A 15,232-nucleotide genomic window follows, 5' to 3' on the forward strand; every position below is an offset into this window, starting at 1 on the left:
CAGAGCTCACTGGGTGAAGAGGTGAGTCCTCTGGGCTATGCTGTATTAACAAATTACCTTAAAACCACAATGACTTAACACAATAAATTTAAATTTACCCATGGAAATGCCAGTGTGGGGTAGGTAGTCCTCCTCTGTCTTGCAGCTAAGCCATTTCGTGCAGGGGAGGACAGGGAAAGATCAAGCAGGATGTCACTAAGGACCAGGCCTGGTCTGCCTCCCTCCCACCTACATCACAGTGACCTGAATCCAGTCACAGGGGTTCAGCATTACTGCCTACATAACCTAGAAGATGTAGGGAAGTGCACAGATATTTGTGCAAACAAATATTTGGGCTGAAATCTCTGCCACACCCCTCACCTTCTGTGCATCCTTTGTGCAGGAGAAAGTCTAGAACCCACCCCAGAATTTCCAAGGACAATCAAGGGCTCACTCTTGCGTTTGAGTGGCTCTGTTTTCCTGCTTCCGCTAAAGCGTTATTTACACTCGTGCCCACTTCCCATTACTTCTCACCCCTTCCAGTACCACATCATGCCAAGCATGAAGCATGGCCTTTTGTCTTTATCCTTCACTCTCTAAAGCAAAATTAACACAGTGAGTTTGTTTGGGTAGCCGACTTTTAATAAAAATATTGTAGAGAACTTAAGAGGTTCATAGTATTACACAGATTAGGGAGAAAATTAGAATTGAATAATTGATGTCATTGTGCTACAAATTCCGCAGCCATTTCTATCACAAGAAATTTGTCACTGGCTGCTCCTCACCTCCACCTTAAGCCTGCCTGCTACTATATGACCCGTATCTTTCTCTGCTGAGATCATCTTTTATTTATATTTCTCCTCTCCCAATTCCCCAATCTTCCAAATCCCTATCTAGTCCAATCTACTGCGAGAAGACTCAAAATTCTTTGTATATTGTTATGCATGATAATCTGAATCTTTAATACCCAAATACCTTCCATTTAGACCATACATTAGAGGTTCTTAAATTCCATAATCCAGATGCCCTTTAAGATGTTTTCCTCAACAAAGGGAAACGTCTCTCTTCAATAGAAAAAATTTAGGTCAAACTCCAGCTATCATTTAATTTTTTTTTTTACTTTTAACATACAAAATAATGATTTAGTGCTCAAAGATGCCTTAGAAACTGGGTTAAATAATGAAAACTGTCTTTACTAAATAATTTCTCAGAGACTTTCGTGTGATAATATACTTTATAAATCTCCAAAATGAAGTACGTGTTGTGCAGCAATTCTCAAAAGTATTTGACAATGGAATGTTTACTAAGCTACTGTTGTGTACAAACACCCACAAATTCAGTGACACACAAGAATAAGCATTTACTCTCACATTCATAGGTTCCAGGATTTGGCTTATCAAGGCTGAGCTGGGCTAGCTTAGCCAAGCTGCAGCTTGGTTCCTGATTTGTTTCACATGTCTCTCACCATCTTTGGGTCAGCAAGCTACCCAAGACATGTTCTTCTAACAGTGGCAGAGGCCCAAGTGAGCAAAGTTCCATTATCAAAACACATTCAAGTCTTTGCTTACATCCGGTCTGCATGTCTGTCAGCCAAAGAAAGTCACATGGTCAATCTCAACAACCTGGAGCAGGAGAGTATATTCTATTCACAGTGGAAGAGGAGTTTTCAGAACACTTTTCCCTATCATCCATAAATACTCAAGTCCTACCATCGAACCACATGCAAAATACATTCATCACCACCTAAGACCACCCACACACACAAGCCTCTACAAATTACAAGTCATGCCTTGGTATCCGTGGGGGATTGCTTCAAGGACCTGCCCCGAATACCAAAATCCGCAAACACTCGAGTCCCATAGTTGGCTCTCTGTATTAGTGATTCCATACTCATGGTCCCACAGTCATGAATTCAGCCAAACATGGATCCTGTAGTACTGTAGTATTTATTGAAAAATAGTCACATATAAGTGGACCCCTGCAATTCAAACCTGTGTTGTTCAAGGGTCAGCTGTACATCGTTGGGATCAAAGTTTAGGATGTTGTGATCTTGATCAGCCCAGATGCAGCTCCCCTTGGTCTAAAGAATTATGAACTAAAAGGACAAGTTATCTGCCTGCCCTACAAACACCCAACATACATTGGTGAACCATACAGGATAACCACAGTAAACATACCCATTAGAAAAAAGGAAGGATGGTAGGCACATGGCAGGTACTGGTCCATAGAAATTCTGAGATCCTACTGGGCAAATATTGCCATGTTCCCCTACCCTGGGGTATGAAATGTGCCTTGTTAGGCCATGAACCTTCTCCTTGGCGGAGATAGGGCACCCCAGGTGGGTGTCCCTCAGGGCTCTTAGGAAATATCATGACCATTAGATCTTTCTCATACCCCAAAGTACTTTAATCCTAAACATAGATAGCTTCTATTCTAGCCTTTTCTCTCTCAGTTGGTATTCTCTAACCACTTAGAGTTTACCAGAGAGAGGACATGGTAAATTTTGGTTAAGAGTATGGATCCTGGTATCAGACCATCTGAGTTAGAATCCTGGCTCCTTCACGTTCTACCTGTGCGATCTTGGGAAATATGCATAATCTCAGTGTGATTCAACTACCTCATCTGTAAATTGGGAATAATAGTACCAACTGCATAAAGTTATGGAGCAAATCAAATGAAAGTGACATGAGTGAGAGAAATAAAGCCACTCTTCAGTAAGGTATCCTGATCTTCACTATCAGAAGAGTGTTTCCCAGACCTCTTCCCAAATTCAACCTTTCTTCCTACTTCCTGTCTGAATCTTTACACATTCAATGACATTGCAGAGTTCCCACGAACTGGTTACTTTAAGATAGTAGTAAACTTTCTATCTGGGTTTTAATGAATGTAAAAGTCACTAATAATAATTGTGAAGCCACAGAAATAGCCAACATCCCTGAGGGACCATGAAGTACCATGCAAAGCACTTTACATGTAACTTCTCACTTAAAAATAAAATTATAAAGCACTCAGACAAAATGTAACATTTCTAATCATATAAGGAAATATCCTCATAGATGCTACAGCAATCTTTGGTTGGTAGTTCTCGTAAATTCATTATGCAATTGTCATCTCATCATCTCCCTATCCCATTTTGCTCTCTCTACTCTAGCTCAATATTAATGTTACTGCTGATATCAACCTTCCCTGTTGTTACCATTACACAATTTAATTTAAAATCTTTATCAATATTTCTTCCCATTAAAATATGGAATTTCTTTGCTGACATTCTGCCTCTGTCTTTCATTGCTTTCCCTGGAGGCAGGCTTTATGGGAAACTCCTTACTGGAAGATACTCTACCTCTGGGGGGCTGGTTCCATGCCTCCTGTGCTGCAACCACTTACAAATGATAACATAGCCCAGATGATTAGTACAACAGAGGAGGTGTTTGATGAGCATTTTGCAGAACTATGAAGATAATTAGCAACTTGGCTTTATTAAGAGCTTTCCTCAGGGCCTCCTTCATGTCCTTGTTCCCCAGGCTATAAAATCAGAAAGTGCAGCCCGGAGCTTACAATTGTGTAGCACTTGGTCCCAGCCTTTTCCCCTTCCAGAGACTTTCCTAAGTCATTGCATACATAAAATAAAGCTCAAGTCACAACGATCAACCCTACTGTAGTTATGTAAGAGGCAAAGGTAGAGCAGGTCTTTGCCTGGTGACCTGATTTGCAGATGTTTAGATGGACTTGTCAATGAACAGCTAAGTGAACAGGATCACGGCTAGTCTGGTCAGAATCATATAGAAAGCAAATCATATATAGTAACAGAAATCATATAGAGAAAAATTATATATAGCAGCAGCTGCTAGAGGAAGCTATCTCCCAGGTCTGTGCCAATAGCAATGGGCGGTCACAGAAAATAAAATCAATTTATAAGGGCCATAGAGGGAGATAAAGAAGGTGAAATGCGTAGACAGAATTGCATTTGTCAAACCCTCTAAAATACACCAGCTTCTGCTATACCTCCTGAGAGTCATGATGGTGGCAAAAAGCAGAGGTCAACAGTGGCCACAAAATAATCATAAACACATCTGAAAATCTAACTAATATTTCCAAAGATGAGGTCCTAAGTTCAGTCAAGTAATATTTTGGGATTTTAAGCACTGGATTTTACATCAATTCCCACCGTAAAAATTGAATAAACAGAAACCTCAATTAAATAGAGTTGAGAGACCAGAAGGGGGAGCTCTCATGCCCTGTGATGACAGCAGAGCCCAGCAGGAAGAAGAATGATGCCTCTTTCCTGGAATTTACTATAGTCATTCAGACTTATCAACCTCATTTCTCTGACTCATATCTGCTGGCTCATATGCTTGTCGGTGAAGGCCAGGCTCAACATTGGATGAAAACTGCTAATAGGGAAAATCCTAAAAAGTCTCTAGAATTTCACCTGGGAGACCAGCCCACTAACTTATTATATGAACAGGCTTAGGCAATCGCTAGGGGGCTTTGTCCTGGGCTTTTCCGAAGCCTGTTGATTGGAACAAAATTCAGGCTTGCGTTCACAAAAAATCTGATGAATCTTTTCATGATTATTACAATTAACTTCAGATTATATTTAAAGAAAGTTCTGGTCTTCCTTCAGTTGTTGATTCCACCTGAGTAGCGTTTAACTCTATGTCTATTAATGGGCTGAACCAGGACCTTCCCCTTCTAGTAAAAAGGACCAGGATGGAATGGGAAACTATATCCACTCCAGATTTAGTTAATCTGGCAAACCAGCTCTCTCATACTCTAGATGAGTCATCTCAAAAGAAGACCAATAAAATTCTTAATCTTCAACTCCAGTGAAGGAAGGCTCCTAAATGAAACCAAAACTCTCTTAGTTTCTGCTATTGCATAGAGTCAGGACACTGGAAAAAGAATGGTACAAATTTAAGTGCTCAGGCACCTTCAGCCCTCTCACCAGCCTTTCCGACGTTCTCCCAGTTCTCCATGATGAGGTTCCAAGGACTACAGGGGCTCTTCCCAATCCTCCCTCTTAATTGTCTTGGAGAAACATTTCTCCCGATTGGAGATGAGTCTCTTCCGATCCTAATTGACACCAGAGCCACACTCTCAGTGCTCAAGCCAGCTGTTGTAAAGCAGCCCCTGCCTCGAATAGTGGAGATCTTCAATGAACCTCAAAATGTTCCTGTCTCTGAACCTATCCACTTTTGTTTAGGCCCTTTGAGTGGTACCCACCATCTCCCCCTTAGTTCCTCCACCTCTATCCATTTATTAGGCTGAGACTTCTTAAAGAAGTATCATGCCAGAATTTCTTTCTCCCAAAGGGGGAAAATAATTCTAGAATTTGACAGTAGTCATCAAAGTAACCAACCAGATGAATTCAATGATACTTTGACATCTTTTATTTGTTGTGTTTCTGACAACACTAGAGCTGATTCTGTAAACACTGATCATTTGTCCCTATTAAATCAGCTACCACTTTCCTTAAGAGCAAAATCTCCAACTGATGTTGGCAAAATTCACAGCACGCCTCCCATCAAAATTCAAATAGACCCCTCAGTCTTCCCAGAATTAACCATACCCTACAAGTAAAGGAGCCCTTCAAGGCATAAATCCCATAATAGAAGATCCCAAGGCTTGAAGCCTCTTTATCCCTTGTACTAGTATACTTTTATCCCTCTGTATCCCTTGTACTAGTCCCTGTAACACTCGCATTTTACTGGTGAGAAAGCCTAAGGGCTGAGTTTTGGTCCTAGACAAACCTGGAGGTTTGTCCAGGACCTTAAAGCAATAAACAGTATTGTCAATGGAATATTACTCAGTCATAAAAAGGAATGAAACTGGGTCATTTGCAGAGACTTGGATGGACCCAGACACTGTTATACAGAGTGAAGTAAGTCAGAAAGAGAAAAACAAATATCACATATTAATGTATATATGTGGAATCTGAAAAAATTGGTATAGACGATCTTATTTACAAAACAGAAATAGAGACACAGACATAGAGAACAAACGTATGGATGCCAAGGGGGAAGGGGGTGGGTGGGATGAATTGGGAGATTGGGATTGACATATATACACTATTGATACTATGTATAAAATAGATAACTAATGAGAACCTACTGTATAGCTCAGGGAACTCTACTCAGTGCTCTGTGGTGAACTAAATGGGAAGGAAATCCAAAAAAGAGGGAATATATGTATATGTATAGCTGATTCGCTTTGCTGTACAGTAGAAACTAACACAATATTGTAAAGCAACTATACTCCAATAAAATTTTTTTTTAAAAAAAGAGCTGAGAATCTAAAAAAAAAAAAAACATTGCTATCCCTCAACACCTTGTTTTTCCTACCCTCATATGTTACTAACATCCATTCTCACTGGAAGTAAATTCTTTACTGTAATTGTTTTATGCAGTGAGTTCTTCAGTACTCCAGTTCATGAAGCTAGAAAACACCTTTCTGCCTTCACTTGAGGAGAAAAACAATTCACCTGGACAGTAATGCCTCAGGGTTATACTAAGAGTCCTTTTTATTTTTGCAACTCCTAAAGGCTGATTTGGATGACATAAAGTTCCCTAGAGGTTCTACTTTGTTGCAATATGTGGATGATTTGCTTCTCTGCTCTCAGTTACCAGGCGTCCTCGCAGGAAGTCAGTATGCACTTAGTTTTAAAGGGATAGAAGGTCTCCAAAGAAAAATTGCAGTTTGCCCGAACCCAAGTTCAACATTTAGGGCATCTGATATCAGAACAAGGGCTACATCTAGATCCAGATAGACTTCATGGTGTCCCAAGTTTCCCAAAACCCAAAACTAAACACTAACTCTGAGGTTTTCTCAGCTGGTTTGTTATTGCTGAAATTGGATTACAATTTCTCTTTTATGGCCAAACCTCTATGTGTTTTATTCAATAAAAACAACCCTGACTCAATTTTATGAGAAGAAATGAATGATATAGACTTCAAGGCCTTAAGGCCTTAAAGGAAAGTTTGATGAACCCACCTGCCTTTGGGCATCCCAATTATCAGATTTCCTTTTTCCTTTTTTTTAATATGAAAAGGAAAGAAATGCCCTTGGGGTACTCACCCAAGAAAACAGGGACCACCCTTGACCCCTAGGGCATTATAGCCAGCAACTGGACCCAGGGGCCAGGGATATGACCCTTCCCTTAGAGCCACTAAAGCCACTGCCCTTCCGATTGAGGACACTGAGAAAATCATGTGGATTCTCTGTTAACCATTTTTGCACCTCATGCAGTAGAATCTCTCCTGAATTCTCACCACACCCAACATTTTTCAGCCATCCATCTCACGTCTATGATGTCCTTTCATTAACTGCCCCTCACATAATTCCTTTATGTTTTAATAATCTTAACCTGACTACTCTCCTCCCCTTTGACACTGACAGAGTACAATACCTATGATTGCCTAACACTGACGGACCACCTCCTGACTCCTCATGATGGAGTAACATTGACTTCCCATGGTTCACTGATGGTTCTTATTTCAAAGGTGACAACAGCAAATATTGTGCTGGATATGCTATTACAACTCTTTTTGATATTGTTGAAGCAGCATCTTTATCTATGGCTACTTCAGCCCAACAGACCAAATTATATGCTCTTATACAGACCTGTACTTTAGCCAAGGACAAAACTGCCAATATTTATATTGACAGTAAATATACTTTCAGAGTAGCTCATGATTTTGGAATGTTGTGGAAGCAACATGGCTTCCTTACTTCCAGTGGAAATAAAATTAAAATTGGCCCCTATGTTCAGGAATTATTGAATGCAATGTTTTTACCTGCCGCTTTAGCTATTATTAAGATTCTGAGGCATTCTAAACTCGACTCTCTGGAAGTGAGCTGCTATTTCAGCAAGGAATGCTGCCCTTAAAGGGACCAATAGGAGCCAAACTCCATCATGGTCCAAAGAGTTATTCCGCCAAATGATAGTTTAGAAAAACTGGCTAGACATGCTCAAAAATTGGCCTCAAAAAAGGAAAAACAAAACTGGAAATTTAACTGTTGGTTTGATAAAAAGAGAAAGCTGTGGTTTAGACCAAATAACAACCAAGTCCTACCGGGCACTCTAAAGTTCCCAATCCTCACCACTGTACATGCATTAAACCACTGGCCTACTGACAAAATGATAGTCTTCATGAATCAGTATCAGTGGGGAAATATTAGCAAAGCCCGCATAGTGTTTACCTCACTTGTCCCACTTGTCCAAAGTACAACCCAGGAAGCCTGTTCATACTGCTTCTGGACTTTTTTAACCTCCTAACAGACCATTCAAGTCCTGACAAATGGATTTCACACAACTTCCTCTGAATAATAGATATAAATATGTTTTAGACATGGTCTGCATGTTTTCACACTGAACAGAAGCTTTTCATTGCAGACAAGCTACCGTCTCTTCTGTGGCTAAAGTTCTTTTTGGAAAAGATCATCTCTACATGGTGAAGTCCTCTTGAACTTCACAGTGATTGAGGAACCCATGATAGTAGCCAAGTGCTTTAAAAGTCTGTGCTGTTTGGCCAGTTTTACAACATTTTCACTCACCACTCTCAATCCTCTGGTTTAGGTGAACACACAAATGGCATTAGTAAGACTCAGTTGGCAAAATTTGTAGAGGTCCTCCAAATTCCTTGGCCAAAAGCGTTGCTGTTGGTCCTTCTAAATCTTATATCTACCTCTTTAGGAACTCATAAACTCTCACCCTTTAAGATAGCCATGGGATGCCCAATGTACTTGGCTCCTGATTCTTTTGACCCACAACAGATAAAAGGAGAGATAGTCTATTATGGCAAAGGCCTAATTGCTTCTATTAAAAATAACTATGCTTTGGTAGAGCAATTTTTTACAATGCGACCTTGGGAGAAAAAGACCTTAAGCATCGTACCTTGCAACCTGGAGATTTTGTCTACTGTAGAAGACACCTCCAGAAGAGTTCTCTTCAACCTCATTGGAAAGGCCCCTATCAGGCACTGCTAACCAACTCTTGTGTCACCAAGCTCCAAGGAACTGACCCTGGGATTCATGTGACATACCTAAAGAAAGCATCAAACACTGACTGGACCTGCATATCATCTGGTGACCTAAAAGTAAAGATTTTCTGGAATTGAAGCAGATCAACATCTGATGAGACTGCTTTCCCATGATATCCAAACCAGGCCTGTTGGAAGTTTCTTGCCAAAACTTTGATGATGACATAATGCTTCAGATGATCTCCCATGTCTGTGATTTTGATAACACATAAACTTCAGATAAAAAGTACCTGAGAGGGCTTCCCTGGTGGCGCAGTGGTTAAGAATCCGCCTGCCAATGCAGGGGACACAGGTTTGAGCCCTGGTCCGGGAAGATCCCACATGCCGCGGAGCAACTAAGCCTGTGCACCACAACTACTGAGCCTGTGCTCTAGAGCCCGTGAGCCACAACTACTGAAGCCTGCCTGCCTAGAGCCCATGCTCTGCAACAAGAGAAGCCACAGCAATGAGAAGTCCTCGCACCACAACAAAGAGTAGCCCCCACTCGCCGCAACTAGAGAAAGCCCACTCACAGCAACGAAGACCCAACGCAGCCAAAAATATAAATAAATAAGTTTATCAAAAAAAAAAAAAAAGTACCTGAGAGTTCTCCCTCCTACCCCTCCCTGTTACCCAAATGTAACCTTAATAGATTTCCAGTCTGTGCATTTTCCCTCCAACATAAGATACTACACCCAGGAAAGATCTTTCCTGACACTGGGGGGGCGGGGGTGGGGAAGCCTCTGAAACTAGAAAACCTGACTCTTGATCAGTGATATTTTCAGAGAAAGACCTTGATCAAAAGGGGGAAAGGAAAAAAATTAATAAACAGAAACTTCAATTAAATAGAGTTGGGAGACCAGAAGGGGGAGCTCTCACATCCTGTAACAATAGCAGAGCCCAACAGGAAGAATAACAACCCCTCTTCATTCCTAGCAAGGACTCAGCCAATGAAAAGTCATGGACTCTTTGTTTACTATAACCCTCCCAACTCCCTCTTCCCCTCTATAAAAGCATTCTCCTCATCATGTGGGAACTTGCACACACTCACCGTGGTTGCAGACCCCAAATTGCTATTCTCTGCTGATCCCAAATAAATCCACCTTTGCTGGAGAAATATCTGGCAGTCTATTTTTTTCAGGCTAGCACCACCATCCAATACCTTGTGTTCCTTATAGCCCTGTTTTACCTCCATGATTCAGGAAGCAGTGATTACTTGTCATGCACTTTCCCTTCAGGAGTGGGCCTGATACATCCTGAACAAAAGGAACCAATTGAATGTCTAAAAATAGATTTTTTGGTCCTCTCCCATTCATCGCCACAAAGTGCGCCCTGAAGGCTCCAGAGTGCCTTGTTTCCCTTTGTGGGAAGCCCCATATTTCACCTACTCAGACCAGGCCCCTGGAGCGTCTCCCGTGGTGTTCACAAGAAGAAAGCGTTTCCTGATTGAGGGACTTGGTGAGGAAGCCAGAAAAAAAAAAAAAAAAAAAGATTTTTTTTTAATACATTAAAGAAAAAATAGTCTTGACATTAAAGCTTTTAATTGTAAGAAAGACTGTGTTAAAAAACAATGTTTTCCTTGGAATTCCTCAAGATGGATCTTTTAATGTAAAGAGCAATCCTGGAAGTCAGGAAGCAGAGAGTTTATACCATGTGCTTAAAATTCACACTATGATAGTCATTTTCTTACTTAAAAGGGAAAAAAGACTGTAATGTAAGCTCTGACAGTTGGCTTTTCTTTTTGTAATGCAAGTATCTGACTTTAAGCTTTGATTGCTGAGGGATCTACTTCAAAGATTCATCAGTTTCAATACTACAATGAAGGCTATCTGGAATAAATACATTGCCCCCCACCTCATGAGCCTCCTTTGTTTTAGAGATTCTAAATGTTGGTGTGGTCATTTGAGCCAATGTTTTTTCCTCTGTATCTTTTTTCTCTCTTCCCATGCTTTAAATTCCCACTATTATGTTTCAAATTCACTAATAAAGAGCAATCCAGGGAAACCCTAGACCCCCACCCTCAACCTCAATAAAAGCAGATCCCCAGGCCTGTGCTCAAGCTCTCCCTCTGTCTCTACTGGAGGCTTCGCTGTGTGCCCTCTGGCGTGCCTTGTACACTCCAGGGCTTGTAAATAATAGACTGTTTTTGTCTTCAAAGTTTCCTAATGGTTATTGCTAGAGGGTGTCTTGCCATCATAATAAGAACCACAAGGGTTCTTCCAGTTGTAACAATTGTTTGCAAAGGGGAACATCAGTGGGAAATTCACTGGGCCCCCAGGCATTTCTAGGGATAGCATTACTATCAATAGGCTGAGACCAGCACAAAACAAAGATATTATCAGTAAGCAAAGGAGAATAAACTCAGAGTATATCCTGATTAGATTATAGATGTTGTCTGGATCTTAAGAAGGGCCCCAGGCCCCAATACCCTCCAACCCCAGATGAGTCCCAGAGAGGGTCACTATAGGTGATAAAAGTCGCCACCTCATTTTGTAGAAGAATCTGGAAGAGAAGATACCTGTGCCTCACTTCCTAGGGTAATGGCAAGGCTTCTAGGGATTTTCTATATCCAACATGGCAGCAGAACAACATGCCAGCAATGGTTGATGGAGGCAGAGGGACCAAGAGTGACTTCACAGAATCCTGACACTAATTTCATTCTTTTACATGTAGCTGTCCAGTTTTCCCAGCACCACTTATTGAAGAGGCTGTCTTTTCTCCACTGTATATTCTTGCCTCCTTTATCAAAGATAAGGTGACCAGGGCTTCCCTGGTGGCACAGTGGTTAAGAATCTGCCTGAGAATGCAGGGGAAACAGGTTTGAGCCATGGTCCAGGAAGATCCCACATGTCACAGAGCAACTAAGCCTGTGCGCCAAAACTACTGAGCCCGTGTGCCATGACTACTGAAGCCCACATGCCTAGAGACCATGCTCCGCAACAAGAGAAGCCACTGCAATGAGAAGCCTGTGCACCATAACGAAGAGTAGCCCCCGCTCGCCGCAACTAGAGATAGCAACAAAGACCCATTGCAGCCAAAAACAAATAATAATATAAAATAAATTAATTTTTAAAAAAAAGATAAGGTGACCATATGTGCATGGGTTTATCTCTGGGCTTTCAATCCTGTTCCATTGATCTATATTTCTGTTTTTGTGACAGTACCATGCTGTCTTCTTTACTGTAGCTTTGTAATATAGTCTGAAGTCAGGGAGCCTGATTCCTCCACATCCACTTTTCTTTCTCAAGATTACTGTGGCTATTCGGGGTCTTTTGTGTTTCCATACAAACTGTGAAATTTTTTTTCTAGTTCTGTAAAAAGTGCGATTAGTGGTTTGCTACGGATTGCATTGAATCTGTAGATTGCTTTGGGGAGTATAGTCATTTTCACAATGCTGATTCTTCCAATCCAAGAACATGGTATATCTCTCCATCTGTTTGTATCATCTTTAATTCCTTTCACCAATGTCTTATAATTTTCTGCATACAGGTCTTTTGTCTTCTTAGGTAGGTTTATTCCAAAGTATTTTATTCTTTTTGTTGCAAAGGTAAATGGGAGTGTTTCCTTAATTTCTCTCTCAGATTTTTCATCATTAGTGTATAGGAATGCAAGAGATTTCTGTGTATTAATTTTGTATCCTGCTAGTTTACCAAATTCATTGATTAGCTTTAGTAGTTTTCTGGTAGCATCTTTAGGATTCTCTATGTATAGTATCATGTCATCTGCAAACAGTGACAGTTTTACTTCTTTTCCAGTTTGGATTCCTTTTATTTCTTTTTCTTCTCTGATTGCTGTGGCTAAAACTTCCAAAACTATGTTGAATAATAGTTGTGAGAGTGGGCAACCTTATCTTGTTCTTGATCTTAGTGGAAATGGTTTCAGTTTTTCACCATTGAGGATGATGTTGGCTGTGAGTTTGTCATATATGGCCTTTATTATGTTGAGGAAAGTTCCCTCTATGCATACTTTCTGGAGAGTTTTTATCATAAATGGGTGTTGAATTTTGTTGAAAGCTTCTTCTGCATCTGTTGAGATGATCATATGGTTTTTCTCCTTCAATTTGTTAATATGGTTTATCACATTGATTGATTTGCGTATATTACAGAACCCTTCCATTCCTAGGATAAACCCCACTTGATCAGGGTGTATGATCCTTTTAATGTGCTGTTGGATTTTGTTTGCTAGTATTTTGTTGAGGATTTTTGCATCTATGTTCAGCAGTGATATTGGCCTGTAGTTTTCTTCTTTTTGTGACATCTTTGTCTGATTTTGGTATCAGGGTGATGGTGGCCTCGTAGAATGAGTTTGGGAGTATTCCTCCCTGTGCTATATTTGGAAGAGTTTGAGAAGGATAGGTGTTAGCTCTTCTCTCTAGAATTTGCCTGTGAAGCCATCAGGTCCTTGGCTTTTGTATGTTGGAATATTTTAATCACAGTTTCAGTTTCAGTGCTTGTGATTGGTTTGTTTATATTTTCTATTCTTCCTGGTTCAGTCTCGGAAGGTTGTGCTTTTCTAAGAATTTGTCCATTTCTTCCAGGTTGTCCATTTTATTGGCATATAGTTGCTTGTAGTAATCTCTCATGATCCTTTGTATTTCTGCAGTGTCAGTTGTTACTTCTCCTGTTTCACTTCTAATTCTATTGATTTGCGTCTTCTCCCTTTTTTTCTTGATGAGTCTGGCTAATGGTTTATCAATTTTGTTTATCTTCTCAAGGAACCAGCTTTTAGTTTTATTGGTCTTTGCTATTGTTTCCTTCATTTCTTTTTCATTTATTTCTGATCTGATCTTTATGATTTCTTTCCTTCTGCTAACTTTGGAGGTTATTTTGTTCTTCTTTCTTTAATTGCTTTAGGTGTAAGGTTAAGTTGTTTGTTTGAGATGTTTCTTGTTTCTTGAGGTAGAATTGTATTGCTATAAACTTCCCGCTTTGAACTGCTTTTGCTGTATCCTATAGGTTTTGGGTGGTCGTGTTTTCATTGTCATTTGTTGCTAGGTATTTTTTGATTTCCTCTTTGATTTCTTCAGTGATCTCTTGGTTATTTAGTAGTGTATTATTTAGCTTCTGTGTGTTTGTATTTTTTACAGTTTTTTTCCTGTAATTGATATCTAGTCTCATAGCGTTGTGGTCGGAAAAGATACTTGATACGATTTCAATTTTCTTAAATTTACCAAGGCTTGGTTTGTGACCCAAGATATGATCTATCCTGGAGAATGTTCCATGAGCACTTTAGAAGAAAGTGTATTCTGTTGTTTTTGGATGGAATGGCCTATAAATTTCAATTAAGTCCATCTTGTTTAATGTATCATTTAAAGCTTGTGTTTCCTTATTTATTTTCATTTTGGATTATTTGTCCATTGGTGTAAGTGAGGTGTTAAAGTCCCCTACTATGACTGTGTTACTGTCGATTTCCCGTTTTATGGCTGTTAGCATTTGTCTTATGTATTGAGGTGCTCCTATGTTGGGTGCAGGAATATTTACAATTGTTATATCTTCTTCTTGGATAGATCCCTTGATCATTATGCAGTGTCCTTCTTTGTCTCTTGTAATAGTCTTTATTTTAAAGTCTATTTTGTCTGATATGAGAATTGCTACTGCAGCTTTCTTCTGATCTCCATTTGCATGGAATATCTTTTTCCATCCCCGCACTTTCAGTCTGTATGTGTCTCTAGGTCTGACCTGGGTCTCTTGTAGATAGCATATATACAAGTCTTGTTTTTGTATCCATTCAGCCAGTCTATGTCTTTTGGTGGGAGCATTTAATTCATTTACATTTAAGGTAGTTATCGATATGTATGTTCCTATTACTATTTTCTTAATTGTTTTGGGTTTGTTATGGTAGGTCTTTTCCATCTCTTTTGTTTCATGCCTAGAGAAGTTCCTTTAGCATTTGTTGTAAAGCTGATCTGGTGGTGCTGAATCCTCTTAGCTTTTGCTTGTCTCCTTATACAGCTTTTGAATGAGAAGAAAGCACACTGCAATTAACAAGTTACAAGGATTTTCATAACGTAAAGCAAACTAGTAAGTTGCAGAAAATGATATGAAATATCATTTAAAATAAGTAAGTAAATGTTTAAAATAAGTAAGTAAATGTTTAATGAGCATAAAAAGATTCATACAAAAGTAACAGGTTACCTCTGGGTGATGAGTTTGGGGGGCAGAGGGAAAAGAGGAAACCACTGTCCCCTTTTTACTTCATATATTTATGTATCTTTTCATTTTATTACAACAAAATAT

This window comes from Balaenoptera borealis (assembly GCF_965194805.1).
Source record: "Balaenoptera borealis genome assembly, chromosome: 11".
In the NCBI taxonomy this organism is placed as follows: domain Eukaryota; kingdom Metazoa; phylum Chordata; class Mammalia; order Artiodactyla; family Balaenopteridae; genus Balaenoptera; species Balaenoptera borealis.